The sequence below is a fragment of the Xiphophorus maculatus genome, chromosome 11, assembly GCF_002775205.1.
Source record: "Xiphophorus maculatus strain JP 163 A chromosome 11, X_maculatus-5.0-male, whole genome shotgun sequence".
NCBI classification, from domain to species: domain Eukaryota; kingdom Metazoa; phylum Chordata; class Actinopteri; order Cyprinodontiformes; family Poeciliidae; genus Xiphophorus; species Xiphophorus maculatus.
The window spans coordinates 6149892-6167325 of record NC_036453.1 but is presented as its reverse complement, the minus strand read 5'-3'; positions in this window follow the sequence as shown (position 1 = coordinate 6167325).

The window sequence follows — 17434 nt, the reverse complement described above, 5'->3', positions numbered from 1 at the left end:
GGTGAGAAATTACTATTTGTTTTCTGTCCTTTTCTTCTTCTCTTCTCATGAGACAACTAACAAACCAGTGCATCATCACCCCCATGAGGTTTTACTGAGACCTGTACATCCCACACCTAAATGTCCCAAAAGAAAATGTTATTTTCATGGCTACAGTATTGTAAACATTTGAAGGAAAAGTTGGTAACTCAAGGATGCATCATGTAGGGACAGCGAAAGGTGGTGTAGTCTGATAAACATTGATTTGGGGGATGGTGGTTTTGTAGAAATCCACATTTGAGTGGGCACAAGCTTACCTCACTTACAATTGCAGGAATATGAGTGAGCACACTTAGGCCAATATGTGAGAGTGTCTCTGTGATGCTCAACTGTGTAGGATTTTCACAGCGCTGTCAGCTGCCACCATATTAACTACATCAGCTTCACATAAGCTTCACTCAAACGCCTGAATGATATGTGGGTCTGATTCATCCGATTTCCACAATGTCAACCAAGTAGAGATGAGAGTGACAAAATCAGGGACAGGATGTGAGAAAGAGGGAGAGACAAGGAACAGAGGCAAGATGTTGGTGAGAACATGACAGAGATAAACCGGTGTTTTGCTTTTTGTTTTGTGGACCTTTTGTCCCTTGCTCGCTTGGGTGTGGGGGCACATCAAATGGCACATCAAACAGGAAATTTCATTTGGCATTTTTTTAACAATACTACAATCTTGTCACTCCATAAGACCAGGTTTGTTGTTATTGAATTACATATTTGGGCTTAAATGTTCAGGGGTATGAGTACTTTTGTAATACTCTGGACCTCTTTCATCTTCCTGTCTCTCCTCGAATACCAAGCAGCAGAAACAATGTAAACAGTCTTTCTTTGCACATGCCAGCTGTATTTTATTACATTCTGCACCATCTTGTTTTTCTCCCAGGAGGATGTAATGTATTGCCTTGCATATAGATCTCCAATTCCATTGTCAGAGGCTGTTCAGGGTGTGAAACAATGTTTAGGAGATGCCATTTGATGTGGAGTCCCTCGAGTGAAATCACCACCCTGCATATCACATTTCAATAGTAGAATTTATGGCAATTTGAGAAATAAGTACTTCTACAGAACATTTCCATTACAGTACTATGGCTATTATTCTTTGTTTTTCTTTAATTCCATATAAAAAAAAATAATCGTTACGGGATTTTACTGTGTGCTGAGTCTGAGCTGTGTGGAAAATCTAAATGGATTCTGAAAGACAGATCATAACAGGAGTGACTATCTAAATGTCACTTCCTTCAAAATAACTGGTTGCTTTTAACTTCACCAGAGATAAGTGTCTTTTTTTACTATAAAATGCTACATTCACTATTTATAGACTAAAGTCAGGCAGAAAATTCATGCAAAAATTAAACACTGTGAATTAGCAAAATGAATATTTACAACGAAAATAGAATATTAGTAGATTTAAGAAAATAAAAGTAAAGTGACAATGTTGAGACAAATTGATATTTAGTATTGGAATCCTCTTTAAATTTTTCTTCAGAGAATAATTGTGGAGTCAATGCATTTTTACAAGCCACTGGTCTGAGTTCAAATAAAACATTTACAGGATGCGAATATCTACCAGTATTTACATGTGGTGATCCACCTGAGTTTTATTTTATTAGAAACAGCTGTATAAAAACAAGATTAAAGTTGACCTTACAAATGGTGCTGACCACATTTGAAAGACTGAAACCCTCCATTCACACACACTCACACACACACCCCTGCATGTAAACACTCAATACGTGTTTACATGCTGTTTAAAGGCATCATATCTGTACCACTTTCTGTACAACTTCCCTCATTCTGAATAACATTTCTGCTGTTATCTGTACATCTCTGTTGTCATCAACTGTAAACAGTCTGTCTTTTTAATGCTGAAATACACATGCACCTTTTGTACGTTTTTAGATTAACTAACTCAGTTGCACATTCCTTTGGACTGGAGTACACTATTTCTTTATTTAAAATATTCTATCTTTGTGTGAGTCTTCTTGCTCTGATTGCCTGTCACTTTGTTGATGTTGCACAGAAATGTTCCCATTGTGGGACAATAAAGGATGTTTCTATTCCACAAAATCCTTCCTTTCTGCTCAAATGTACTTCAATCAATAAAGGTTGTTTTTTTAAAATTGAATTAGAATTTTTGAATAGTTTGTGCATGTTCAAACAAGGCAATATAATAATATAGGCAAAGACACAGGAGAGCTTAGCTACTTAGTGAAAGCACTAGGCCAGTACTTCTCAAATAGTGGGTGGCACGATGAGCTGTATGGAGGCGAGAAAGGCAAGACGACTTTAATAATCTTGTCCTTTATTCATGCTTTAATGATAAACAGACCTCCAGTCAATACAGAATTCAATATTTAACTTCTAAATAAAGGACGATTCTGCATTTTACAGGATGGGGGGCAACCCTTAGCAGAGCAACGCCAGTGCTGCATGAGGCACTGGATTAGAGCAGACAGAGAGAGAGTAGTGAGGACAAAACGAGTGGTTCTGAAATGTTTTCAGCAACATTTTGCCTTTGTTGTTTTGTACTGGAGACGTCGATAAAATACTAAAACTCAATTGTTTGTAGAATGTTGCGATATTCATAGCAGTCATCAAATTAAGTAAAATATTTTATAAAGTATTTATCAAACTATGGCTTCTATAGCGGAAATTGTATAACGTTAAGTTAGTTATTAAATACAAAAGAGAAATTTGTTTAATACTCTTGCATTTTTGCAGAACAGACAAAACTAATTATTTATGAATTTATATCTAGGGAAAATACATAAATTAACATTTTCACAACATGAGCAATTTTCTCAGTTGTAATTTAAACTATGTTTTATAAAAATCAGATAAGAAATAAGGAAGCTATGACTAGTTTTGTTGCCATTTCATGCTCATACTTTATCAGAGCAGTATGGTTATTATGTGGACATGATTAAATATATAGTAATTGGGGCCTGCAGGTGCACACCACTAGCTGTAGCGGCTAATAGGCGTTGTCCAGACTAGTCCAATAGTTGATTGAATTCACACTGGAGCTGCGAGAAGATGTAGACGTTTGTGACATTTTAAAACAAAAACTTTGGAAGCTGGTTGGGTTAATATTGTAGCTGACAAAAATCTCACCAATCATCATTTGTGAAACTGCGCTGAGGATGGTATGCTTTGGAGCTTCCCCAGGTCTCATGGGACTTTAACTGGGGACTCAGTCACCTGATCATGTGGAGTTATCAATATAATTTTGCACAAAATATAATTACTGCTATCACAATCTGTATTATGCTGACAGAAAATGTTTTAATCCTAATCATTTATATTTGTTAGACTCAAACAAAATTGGTCTAACTGATTTTTTTAGTATTCATGAAACTGTCATATGCCATCTGTCTACTACAGGTAAGGTAGCTATTACTGAAAATAACTTCACAGCACTTCAAACTATACAAGTTATTGTTTTAAAGAGAAAAAAATACAGTGGCAGACCTGAGGTCTAGTATTTGTAATTAAGTCTGTAAAGTCTGTAATTCTGGAAAAAAGTCAAATTGAAATTCTAACAAATCACACATTATTAAAAAAAAAATCAAACTTCTGTTAAACATTTTAGGTGGTCATTCTCAGTGTAACCCAGGTGACCACCATGACCCAATCACCTTCCCTTTGAGCTGCCCCTTTAAATTGATTGTTGTGTGCTTCCGGGTTTCTCCTCTTTTCTCCAAACATTGCTGCTGCTCATTGTTGGCTGTCTGATCGGTTGTTTATAAAACAACCAGAGCGCTTAGATTGACTCATCGGTTGTTTTGTCTTTGAGACTTGAAGATTTGCGGTGAGTGTTGAATGTCATCTGACTGTTGTTGTATAATAGCTGTACTGATCGCGCCGCTAATGTTGCCTCCCGTTAAACCACTCAGGTTGTGATCTATTGCCAAAATCGAACAAGTTACCACACCTCCTCAGGCAATCATTACTCGACGGTGAGTATAAAACAAAACGGGGAATTATTTTCGTTCTGCTCCGCTAGTTAGCGTTAGAAATCAACTCGACAATCAATGGCTCACATCAAATTGTTCTACTTATTACTTGCTTAATGGCAGCCGAATTAAAGACCACACCTTTAACATTTAAGGGTTTGTTTTTCAATTTTAGATTTGATTATTTTTTCATGATTTCTTATTGGTGTTTGCACTCCATGTTGGTGCAACAATGGAATTTGGTACCTAATATGATTTAGTTTGTAGCTACTTTGATCAATCACATTTTAAGTCGATTGATTTGATTCAATATTAGTTGTTTGTAATGATTGCTAATTAGATTACTTAATTGATTTTGAACTTGAATTATGAAGTGCACTTTTTAAAAGGATTTCTTTTTTCTTGATGTTGTTAAAATATAGGAAGAATGTATTTAACAGTCTTATTGCCCCCCCCTTTAGTACAAATGAACTAAATGTGTTATCTGGCCTTTTAGGTCAGGTTTTTTTTCTTCCTTGGATTCACCTCTTTGACGAAGGAAGATGGCGAGCTACCCACCCACCACCTGGTGGTAGGAAACGGAACTGCATTTTTTCCTACAGGAAATGAACTAAAACTCTTAAGGAGTATTGCAAGGGGAAAATACTTGTCTCCTTTTTGCTTTTGGACTTATTGTGGACTCTATTGGATTCTGACATATCACTGATTATAATAATTATTTTGTTGGGTTGTTTTTTTTTCCTCCTTCCGTTTTTTTGGAAAATTTATTGTTTTGTTGTTTTGGTATTATTATTATTATTATTATTATTATTATTATTATTATTATTATAGCCACTGCAATAAATAGCAGTATTAACTTTACTTTTGCATCAGTTGTATTAATTATTCACCATTATCATGACTCCGTATCGTACCTAGTTCTAATTATATAAGCTGGTTAATATTACAACTTGCAGTCAGAGCTGCGCAGTGAAGAAAGCGCTACAAGTGGCGAGCTAGCCAGGAGTCTTGTAATGGGTGAATAATTGAACAACTCCACAGTATCTTTAATTTGGATGTTAGTAACAAAAAGGAAAAAAAAGAAAAATGATGTCGTTACTCAGTTGGGTTTAAACATGCAACGATCTGTGTTAGTTACTGGCACTCAGAGCGATGATGATGAAAAAGAGATAGTTGAACGTTTACAATGTTATGGTGCAGTAAAGGAGGTTTTTCATGTTAATGATCCACAAAGTGCATTTTATAAAAACCTGATTGTCGAGTTTGAAGAAGATTCTTCATTAATTGCATTACAACCCCTTTTCCCATATGATTACCCTTCTCGAACCAGATTAGATATGATATTTCATGTTACCTCTCTTGCTTCAGAATATGCAGCCGCAGTGAGTAGCAGCAGTTCCCCCATGGATTACATTGATGAGTTGAAGAACATAGCTACGCGAAGCGGAAAACGATTTGAGGAGGTTCTTAAAGGTGTGATGGACCAAATCAGCACACATTTGGAGATGGCAGGAGGTGATGATGGAGATGATGAGGACAAGAAAGATGACATCCTCACCTTAGCACAACCTGTGCAAAGCCAGCAGACATTGCTATCTGTGCCTCAAGCGGTTTCAGCCCCTCCAACCCATTCATATACTGATTGGCAGGGAGAGCCACCTGGAGCTAGCCGCTCTCCTACACCGCCAATCCAGAGAGTTTCTTTGTCAGGGAATGACCTTATTCCACAGAATGTTCAAAAAGTTGTGGTGGAGCATGTTGTAAAAAATAGTGACTTTTCTACATCCTCACTTAAACTCCGCTCATTTTCAGGAAAAATTCCAAAACCAAGCAATGAAGCGGATTATGACTCATGGCGATCCCAAATAGAGTTGCTGCTTGCTGATCCCAGCCTTTCCAGACTGCATATTAATCGGCGAATTGTTGAAAGTTTGTTATCACCAGCTGCCGATTTGATTAAATGTTTGAGCCCGGGTGCATCACCTTCCACCCTTCTTCAAGTCCTTGATTCAGCTTTTCAAACAGTACAAGATGGAGAGGAGCTGTTTGCTCAGTTTCTGAACATTTTCCAGAATCCTGGTGAGCGGCCATCCTCTTATCTCCAGCGATTGCAGCTGACTCTCAGCACAGTAATAAAAAGAGGAGGAATATTACCAAGAGACAAGGATATGTATTTACTTAGACAGTTCTGTCGTGGATGCTGGGACAATTCAGTTATCTCCAAGTTACAGCTTGAGGAAAAGAAAAGCAATCCTCCACCATTTTCTGAACTCCTGTTGTCACTCCGAACAGAAGAGGACAGACAAATTGCTAAAGAATCTCTAATGAGAAAGCACATCCAGTCATCTAAACAGAAAGTGACCATTCAGTCTCAAAGTACTTGCTCTTGTGGTCATGAGACAGTTAATGAAGAACTGAAAGAATTAAAAAAGCAGATTCAACAACTCCAACAACAGATGTCTTCCTTTATGTCTAAAAAGACATCCGTTAGTGTAAAATCAGAGTTACGGCAGACCAAGTCTAAGCCAGGTACCAGTTTTACCTCACCTCAGACTGCTGGAAGACCAAAGGCAGGATATTGCTTTAACTGTGGTGAAGATGGTCATATTTCTTCCCATTGTAGTAATAAAGCGAATCCAGGCCTTGTGGAACATAAGAAGAGACAGCTCCGTCAGAAACAACAAGCATGGGATGAAAAAAATTCGAGCCAGCCGTTAAACTAAATGCAGTTTCTGCTGAGGGACACTCAGGAGCTGCTACTATTAGCTGTCCCAAACCCCATTCTGAATTGTCTTGTGTATTACCCAAGGGTCTTATTGGCATGAAGAGCATGGGCCAGATTCAAATAAAAGGAACCACCTTCAGCTGTCTTCTTGACAGTGGGTCGCAAGTCACTACAGTACCACATTCATTTTATAATATGCACCTTTTTGACCATGAAATTATGCCTTTGAACAGTCTGTTGGAAGTTGAGGGTGCTAATGGTCAAAATGTGCCATACCTTGGGTACATTGAATTAAATTTGACTTTTCCACCTGAATTTCTTGGCTCACCAATTGATGTGGACACCCTAGCTTTGGTGGTTCCAGACACCAAAACTACACATCCACTTTTACTAGTAGGCACAAATACCCTTGACATTGCTTACAAAAAGCACCTTGAGAGCCAGTCTACTACTTTTAAGCCCATTGCCTTTGGGTATCAAACTGTCCTGAAGATCCTGCAGCGCAGGCATACTCAAACCACATCTGAAAATCCAGTTGTCCTAACTCTGCAGTCTGACCAACCACAAACAATATTATCTGGTCAAACTGTTGTTCTTGAGGGATGTTTGACCGCACGGTTACTGAGGGAAGAGAAGGTGGTTGTTGTTGAATACCCAGCTTCTTCCTGTCTGCCTGGCGGACTTTTGGTTAACACCTGTCTCATTAATATACCTCAACATCGGCCTTGTAATCTGCCAGTTGTGGTAACTAATGAGTCAAACCATCCTGTCATCATCCCCGCCAGAGCAGCCATTGCAGAGATTGCTGCGTTCCAGTCTGTTATCTCAAAAGAGCATAGTGTCAAAATCCATGAGTCTGCAGCGCCATTAACAACTCCGCTTCAATATAATTTTGGAGAATCACCTCTAACACCAGAATGGAAAAGTCGGATCATTTCAAAGCTCAACAACATACCAGAGGTCTTTGCCAAACACGACCTTGATTTTGGTCGAACAGACAAAGTAAAACATCAGATAAGATTGTCTGACCCGACACCATTTAAACAGAGACCACGCCCTATACATCCACAGGATGTTGATGCTGTGAGAAAGCATCTGCAAGAATTGTTTGAGTCTGGAATAATCCGTGAATCCGAGTCTCCATTTGCCTCACCCATCGTGGTGGTTCGTAAGAAAAATGGCTCTGTACGTCTTTGTATTGATTATCGAAAACTCAACATGCAAACTATTAAAGATGCTTATGCTCTTCCGAAGCTAGAAGATGCATTTACTGCACTGGCAGGCTCTAAATGGTTCTCTGTGCTGGACCTAAAATCTGGGTATTACCAGATAGAGATGGAGGAAGCTGATAAGGACAAGACAGCATTTGTTTGTCCTTTAGGCTTCTGGGAATTTAATCGCATGCCGCAGGGAGTGACCAATGCTCCAAGCACATTTCAGCGACTTATGGAAAAATGTATGGGTGAGCTCCATCTGAAAGAGGTCTTGGTTTTTATTGACGATTTGATCATCTTCGCACCAACTCTTGAAGAACATGAAGAAAGATTGATGAAAGTCCTAAACAAATTAAAGGACTTTGGACTAAAACTGTCTGTTGAAAAATGCGTGTTCTTCCAAACTTCAGTGAAGTATCTCGGCCATGTTGTGTCCCAGGATGGTGTGGAGACAGATCCTGATAAAATTTCCACTCTTGCATCTTGGCCGGTGCCAAAGAATTTGAAAGAACTAAGATCATTCCTGGGATTTGCAGGATATTATCGACGATTTGTGAAGGATTATTCTACAATCGTCAAGCCGCTACATGACCTCACTGCCGGCTATCCACCTAACCGAAAGAAACCAAAACCTATGTTGAAACCCCAAAACTATTTCAACCCAAAAGAGCCTTTTGCTGAACGTTGGACTGAATCTTGTCAGCATGCATTTAAAACTATTATTGAAAAACTTACTACTTCTCCTGTACTTGCATTTGCAGATCCTAGTAAGCCATACATTCTCCATACTGATGCCAGTTCTGCAGGTCTTGGAGCAGTGCTATATCAAGAAATTGATGGCAAAAGTCGAGTTGTAGCTTATGCAAGTAGAGGTCTGTCCAGAAGTGAATCAAACTACCCAGCACATAAATTAGAATTTCTGGCACTGAAATGGGCAGTTACTGAGAAGTTTAATGACTACCTATATGGCACACAATTCACTGTGGTCACAGACAGCAATCCATTGACCTACCTATTGACATCAGCTAAGCTTGATGCTACAAGTTATAGATGGCTCTCTGCTCTGTCCACATTTACCTTTAAGATTGTTTACAGAGCAGGAAAATTGAATGCTGATGCTGATGGGCTGTCCCGACGACCACATTCTGAAATGCCTGATGATTTTAAATCTTGCAAAGAAAGGGAGAGAGTGTTGAAGTTCGTTCAACATCATCTCGAGGAGCCAGGTTGCACCTCTCTTGACCAGCACATTGTTGAAGCCATCTGTGACCGCCAATTGGTGCTCAGTTCAAGCAATGACCATGCCTTTGTTCTTTCTTTGACTGCCCATGTGGAAAGCTTACCTGACAGTTACACGAACGACACCCAATTTGCTACCTCTGTTCTCCCTCGGTTTTCCACTGCTGATCTTGCTGCTAAACAGCGAGCTGATTCCACCATCCAACATGTGATTGCTCAGCTTGAGAGAGGGGAATCTCCCCCGCCATCACTGAGGGATGTACTTCCAGATTTGCCACTACTGTTGAGAGAAGTAAATAAATTGGAGCTCCGTAACAACCTTCTTCTCAGGAGACGGCAAGTGGGAAACAGAGTAGCCTATCAGTTAGTGTTACCAGAGGAGTGTCGGCATATGGTGATGGTTCAGCTTCATGATCGTATGGGCCACCTTGGGATCGAGAGGACCTTAGATTTAATTCGTTCTCGGTTTTTCTGGCCACGCATGTCTGCTGATATTTATAACAAAATCAAGACCTGTGAACGATGTGTAAAAAGGAAAACCTTACCTGAACATGCTGCACCTCTCGTTAACATCAAGACATCAAGACCTCTAGAGTTGGTGTGCATGGACTTCTTGTCTTTGGAGCCAGACCGCAGAGTGAAAGATATTCTTGTGATTACAGATCACTTCACAAAGTATGCTGTCGCTGTTCCAACACCAAATCAGAAAGCTCGAACTGTTGCTAAATGCTTGTGGGAAAATTTCTTTGTCCACTATGGCATTCCAGAGAGGCTACACAGTGACCAAGGACCGGATTTTGAGTCCCGTACCATCAAAGAACTTTGTGATATTGCTGGCATCCATAAAGGAAGGACAACTCCTTATCACCCAAGAGGTAACCCAGTGGAAAGATTCAATCGTACATTGCTTAACATGTTGGGGACATTAAGTGAGCAGAATAAATCACGATGGAAAGATTTTGTGAAACCACTTGTACATGCATATAATTGCACTAAGAATGATGTCACAGGGTTTTCTCCATATGAACTAATGTTTGGTCGTCAACCTCGTCTTCCCATAGATGTGGCTTTTGGGTTACCACTGGAAGAAGACACCACTACCTCTCACCTGCAATATGTCCAAGGATTGAAAGCACGCCTGCAAGACAGTTATCAGCTGGCTGTGGAGAACTCAGAGAAGGTGATGTCCCGCAACAAGATCTCTTTCGATCGGCATGTCACTAATTCTGAACTTGCCGTGGGAGACAGGGTCCTTTGTTAGAAACGTCCGACTGAGAGGAAAGCAAAAATTGGCTGACAAATGGGAACCTGACATATATGTAGTGGTAAAGAGGGCTGGCAATCTCCCTGTTTATACTGTAAAACCAGAGAACCAGGATAAACCTCTCAGAACACTTCATCGTGATCTTTTGTTGCCCTGTAATTACTTACCTGAGCAGAGCTCTAAAAAAAACTTGCCTATGAAGAGAAAAAAACATCTGTCTGTGAACTTACCTGATCCTGACGATAAAGAAACATCAGAGGATGAGATCATTTCACCTATATATGATCCCTCTTCTTTTGAGCCTATGGAATTTATCACTACTGTTAATTTACCATTACCTCCTGTCCAACAATCTGTTCCACCTGTAGATCTACCTGAAGTTCCTGATCAGCCCCCATCCTCTGCTGCAGAAGAGGATTTAGAACAGGAATTTCCAGTTGTCTCAGATGAGTTAATGGAATTACAACCTGTGGACAGAGAGGCAATATCCATCAGTTCAAAATCTGATGATTCTGCTGGAGGCCCTGCAGCTGAGGGAAGTCCTGTTCCTGAGCCAGTCACTCCAGAACCCTCCACTAGTAATATTGAACCAGACGTGGACTCAGATGCTGAATCAGAATCATTAAGCCCAGAATCAGAACCATTATTGCGAAGATCAACCCGAGCAAGAAGACCACCAGAACGTCTACAGTACTCTCAACTGGGCCACCCACTGTTGAAGAGCATCCAGTTATTGTTTCATGGTTTGACCACTGCATTCTCACATGCTCTTGAAGAGACTGAGGAGGATGAACGCATAACTGTCCCTGCCATCCAGACTCAACCTGGTCCATGTACGGGGACGTGCATGGGATTAGGGGGGGAATGTGTAACCCAGGTGACCACCATGACCCAATCACCTTCCCTTTGAGCTGCCCCTTTAAATTGATTGTTGTGTGCTTCCGGGTTTCTCCTCTTTTCTCCAAACATTGCTGCTGCTCATTGTTGGCTGTCTGATCGGTTGTTTATAAAACAACCAGAGCGCTTAGATTGACTCATCGGTTGTTTTGTCTTTGAGACTTGAAGATTTGCGGTGAGTGTTGAATGTCATCTGACTGTTGTTGTATAATAGCTGTACTGATCGCGCCGCTAATGTTGCCTCCCGTTAAACCACTCAGGTTGTGATCTATTGCCAAAATCGAACAAGTTACCACACCTCCTCAGGCAATCATTACTCGACGGTGAGTATAAAACAAAACGGGGAATTATTTTCGTTCTGCTCCGCTAGTTAGCGTTAGAAATCAACTCGACAATCAATGGCTCACATCAAATTGTTCTACTTATTACTTGCTTAATGGCAGCCGAATTAAAGACCACACCTTTAACATTTAAGGGTTTGTTTTTCAATTTTAGATTTGATTATTTTTTCATGATTTCTTATTGGTGTTTGCACTCCATGTTGGTGCAACAATGGAATTTGGTACCTAATATGATTTAGTTTGTAGCTACTTTGATCAATCACATTTTAAGTCGATTGATTTGATTCAATATTAGTTGTTTGTAATGATTGCTAATTAGATTACTTAATTGATTTTGAACTTGAATTATGAAGTGCACTTTTTAAAAGGATTTCTTTTTTCTTGATGTTGTTAAAATATAGGAAGAATGTATTTAACAGTCTTATTGCCCCCCCCTTTAGTACAAATGAACTAAATGTGTTATCTGGCCTTTTAGGTCAGGTTTTTTTTCTTCCTTGGATTCACCTCTTTGACGAAGGAAGATGGCGAGCTACCCACCCACCACCTGGTGGTAGGAAACGGAACTGCATTTTTTCCTACAGGAAATGAACTAAAACTCTTAAGGAGTATTGCAAGGGGAAAATACTTGTCTCCTTTTTGCTTTTGGACTTATTGTGGACTCTATTGGATTCTGACATATCACTGATTATAATAATTATTTTGTTGGGTTGTTTTTTTTTCCTCCTTCCGTTTTTTTGGAAAATTTATTGTTTTGTTGTTTTGGTATTATTATTATTATTATTATTATTATTATTATTATTATTATAGCCACTGCAATAAATAGCAGTATTAACTTTACTTTTGCATCAGTTGTATTAATTATTCACCATTATCATGACTCCGTATCGTACCTAGTTCTAATTATATAAGCTGGTTAATATTACAACTTGCAGTCAGAGCTGCGCAGTGAAGAAAGCGCTACATCAGTCTTTAGTGCTGTATAAAATGATACAAAACAGCCTATGTCAAACAGTTCTGTTTGGTCAGATAACATGGAGATTTTTTTCTTGTTTTCACCAGCTGTCATTAAGTTCACAAAGTTGTGAAAGGCGAAAAGTGCAGTAAGAGATTGCTCTACCTCCACACCCACATTCTCTGCTGATTTATTAATTTAATAAAGGGATAAATGGGTGGGATGTTGGCTGCCATACAAAAGGAAGCATAGACCACTTGCAGTCTTGCATTAAAAAGGAACACTCTAATACCTTTTAACAGTTCAAATGACCTATTACTGTTGCATGCTTGTAGATGGGGGGTGAAAGGCTCACTGCAAACATTAAGGTGGTTTCTATAAAGTCTTCATATAGCAGCTTCTCCAAGCAAATCATTAAGATTCATCTGGATACCATAGCAACAAACTTTCTTCATATGTAAGGAGTCAGTTAGAGCTTGTGAAAAGACTACCAACTATGTGTGCCAACAGCAGGGCCTCCCACGCTAGGTGAAAGGTTACATCTCAAGTTTTGCATCAGTTTTGTACTTTCCTCCAATATGTTACTCACAAATATGCATTTTTTGTGTATGAAAGCCGAAACACAGAGACTGCTACCATTTTCACTTACAGATTTTTATGATCCCTGAGTTTTGTTACTTCTGACATGAATGGAACATTCTGAATTAATATTCACTCTCTGGTTTCATTTTATAAAGAAGAGCATGCATATTTTAGATTACTGAGTTTGAATGCCAATTAATTAAATCAGAGGTATTGTACAACACTTGTGTTCCATGGGAAACAAATTAGCCTCAAGTCACACATGACTTGAAGAATAGAATTTAATAAAATGTAATTTTGCAGCGTTTGTAACTGGATTCATGAGGCACATCTACTGTTCAGTTAAAAATACTTTTTTTTTTAATCTAAAAACATTTTGTCCTTGACAAAATTAAAGAAAATATTTTCCCTCACCAAAATTATATAATAATATAATATTATTATATTGAATTGAATTGAATGCACTCATTCAATTCCAGCATTTAGACTTTTTTTGGTTTGAATCTTTTACCAAACAAGATCTTTACTTTGGATTTCTGGGCAATTTATCTTTTCTAGAGCAAAAGTGCTGTAGAAATTTCAGATTGTGAGGACGTTTCCTGTCCTCTTTAGGTGGCCACTTAGAATATTATATTTATATATATATATATGTATATATATCTATATATATATAGATATATATACATATATATATATATATAGTATATATATATGGTATCTTGAATCCCACTACAAAATGTTTTTATACTTGATTTCAAATCATTAGTAATGTAGAATTTACTTTTGCAACAATCTAATCATTGAAATATTTAGTTTTCAATTTGAAAGGGGTAAGAGTTTAATCACACTTCCATGTGTTAGTGAGTGTATGCATGAACCTTAATAATGAAGTTTCTTTTAGCTGATTTTTTTTTTTTTGTAGAATGGTGGAGAGAGCATCTAAAATATTTCACACAAATAAGGTCAAGTCCTCATTACCATGGTAACCCACCAGAAGAGACCAGCTGGTCCATCTGTTCCTTAGCTAACTTTGAGTTGGTTTTCTTACACCTCATACCAGCTGCTGTTATACAGGATCTGAGTGTTCACTCAGGCAGCAACATCCTGTGTTAAGGCAGTTTGGCCCGAGTTTAACTCAGAAGGCTGCTTTCTTGTATAACAGATACTGAAAAAAAACATTTGTTACTACAGTTGTTTTTCCCAGTCAGACTTTTTGATTAGGATCACTTTTGTAGCTGACCAGACATGTAGCACTGCTACTGCTAATTAAGAAAGTTACTTTTCAAATAGCAGAATAAGTTGTTAAGTGTGGAGTTTACAAGGTTTTGGTTTGGTTGCTGTGGCTTCCTCCACCAGCAGTAAGTTGGTGCCCATGAATTGCCTTTAAGTATCTTTACATGGTTTTCTTGGGACGTGCCCACATCCTCCCAAAGTCCTCCAAGATTTCTTTTTGAAATACTTTTATTTATTTATTTATTTTTTTCTAATGAGGTTGGTTCATTTTATTGTAAATAAAGTTAAATGCATTTTTTTTTTGCACATTTACTCTTGTTTATTCTGCTAGAAAATCACCAGCCATTATTTGATGATGGAATTAAGATAGATGAAGTGTGTATTTTACTTTAGATTAAATGTCTTCACAAGTATTTCATTTTAAATGGAGAGAGCAAAATTTGTAAAAGTATCAAACAGATTGTATCAAACAGAAGTTCATGGCTTTTCTTGAACTGCTTTAAATCATAATTTTTATTTTTTATTTTTTGCCAGCCTTTAGGTTAGGTTGCACAATAGGTTGTACAACATCTATAACTAGAGTTATTTGATTTTTATATATAAAATGGATACTTTTATGGTTATTTTTCATCATGGCAGCCACTGTGATTATCATGTGAGTCTGGGGTCCAGAACCTAATGAACTGCTTACACAACGTCTTCTGCCAAGCTTGTCTCTGGGTAACAATGGGGGAAACCTCACGGCTCACTGGAGCCATGTGTTCATAACATAGATGAGCTTTGAAAAAGAGAAAGAAGGCCAAGAAGAGGTACTGTGAAAGAGAGAATAATGGGAAAGGTAGCGCAAGAGAGCAGAGGGAAAATCTGAGAAAATACCAGATGGCCACACATTCTGTGGCTGGCTGCTTGGTAGGACGAGTGGGAGCTGGATGAGTGGATGGATGACTTGATTTAAACAAGAGGTATGATTGGATCGTTTCATCTTAAAAATGTCAAACTGGAGATCCATGAATGTCATCAAATGTTCATAGTGCACTTTTGGTATCATTACAATCAGTTCAATTCTTGAAGCCATTAAGCTGGTGAAATATCTCAAAAGACTTCGATAACCAAATAATTCAAATGTTATTTACAATTTAAGAATAACCCTAGCAGCCTTGCTCACAAACATTTTTTCCAGCTCAGCCCCAAAATTTTCTATTCAGTTGAGATCATAACTTTGATATTGCCACTCCAAAATTGATGAATCAACTGGTATCAGGACCGGGAAAGGCATAAGCAAACCAAGCAGCCGCTTAGGGCCCAAGGGCCACTAAGGGGTACTCTCAATGGAGCCGATTTTTTATTTTTAGTAACAATTTCTGTGTTATTATGATAACAAAAACACACAATGTCATTACAAAGTGATTTGTTTTTACAATAATATATGATGGTGTATGTAGAAGTCATTATTTTATGGACAAAAAGAAAACAAAAGAAATTGCTCTTGGCCCCCTGGTGGTCGCGGTAGGTCGCGCACGCTTCGCCAGAGATATGAGCTGCCGTGCAATGTGCTCTGCTAGAAGACAAGTTAGCAAAACAATGTCGCAAAAAGGACTTATCCACCAGGGAGACAGAAAAGAAAGAGGAAGAATAGAAAAAAGCCGAGATAAAGGTATGTTTTAATGTGTCTTGGTAATGTAATGTTTATCAAAAAGATCTCTGAAGCTGCTAACAGAAAGTTAGCTAGATAGCGACTTTGAACGGTTAAGTTCAACAAGCAAACAGTTATGCTACAGTTTTTTGTGTGAATTGCTTCTCATGATTGGCTCTGTATATTTCTAAGGTTTTTTTTGTTTTGCTTCAAAACGGCATGTTTGATAATGTTTGATAACAATTAAAACTTCTCAATGTTTGACATTGTCTAGCAAAATGTTTTTACATCAGGGTACAAGGCTCCTGCATTAATATATCAATGAGCTACTTTACGCTGTAGTTGGTGACATGTAGTTTGCTGCTGAGTGTGATCATTTATGTGGCTAAAACAAACATTATTTTTACATCAACTTTTAAGGTATGTGAAGGTTCTGTTAAAATCATACCAATCATAATAATTCATTGACCCTTTGGAGATGCAGTTGGGCCAAAGCTTTTACTTTTTGGCTGATGTCTTGAGATTTTACAAATATATTTAAGTCTATATTATTTCCCCATGACACCATTTGTTTTATTAAATACACAGGTCCTTTCTGCTGCCCAACATGATGCTGATACTTAACTGCTGACATTGTATCCTCAGACTTGTAAGATTCCCCCCATTTTCCCTCCAAATGTAGTGATGTTCAAACATGTCAAAGTTAGTTTCATCAGACTACAGAAAGTGTCACCAAAAATTAACATCTTGGTCCCTGAGTGTATTTACTGAGAATTGACTTTCTTATTATTTTTGCTTTTCCTGTAAAAGATTCTTCCTCTTTGAGGCCTTTCAGCTTCAGGACTGAGTTCTCTGTGGGTAAGAAAACTCTCCTGCCAGATTCAGCCACCATCTCCACAATGTCTGTTGCTTTTATTGTGGAGTTAGTATATACATTTTCGTTTTTTAACCAAAAGCATGGCAATATCTGGGACTGAACAGTGTGATGGTAAGGAAATTCCCATGTTGTTTATACTTGTATAGTTTTATTTAAACAGATGAACATGGCCAACATGTGGAGATTGGACTCAAATTGTTCACAAACCTCTTCCTGACATCTTACTTTATTTCTTTGGATTTTTCAGTAATGTTACACAAGCAAACATGGGGTTCAGTGTGTTACTAAAAACACTTTTACATGTGTCTATTTAACTTAGATCTTGTGAAGTAAGAATATTCAAAGTTACAGAATAACATCTTCATCTAGGTTTTTCCAGGCATAGCAATCTTGGCATTCATTTGAATTTGAAGAAAGTAATACTAAAATTATCCTCCTTATCTCTTTGGCATTAAGCAAAAATAAATAATTTTGCAATCTGA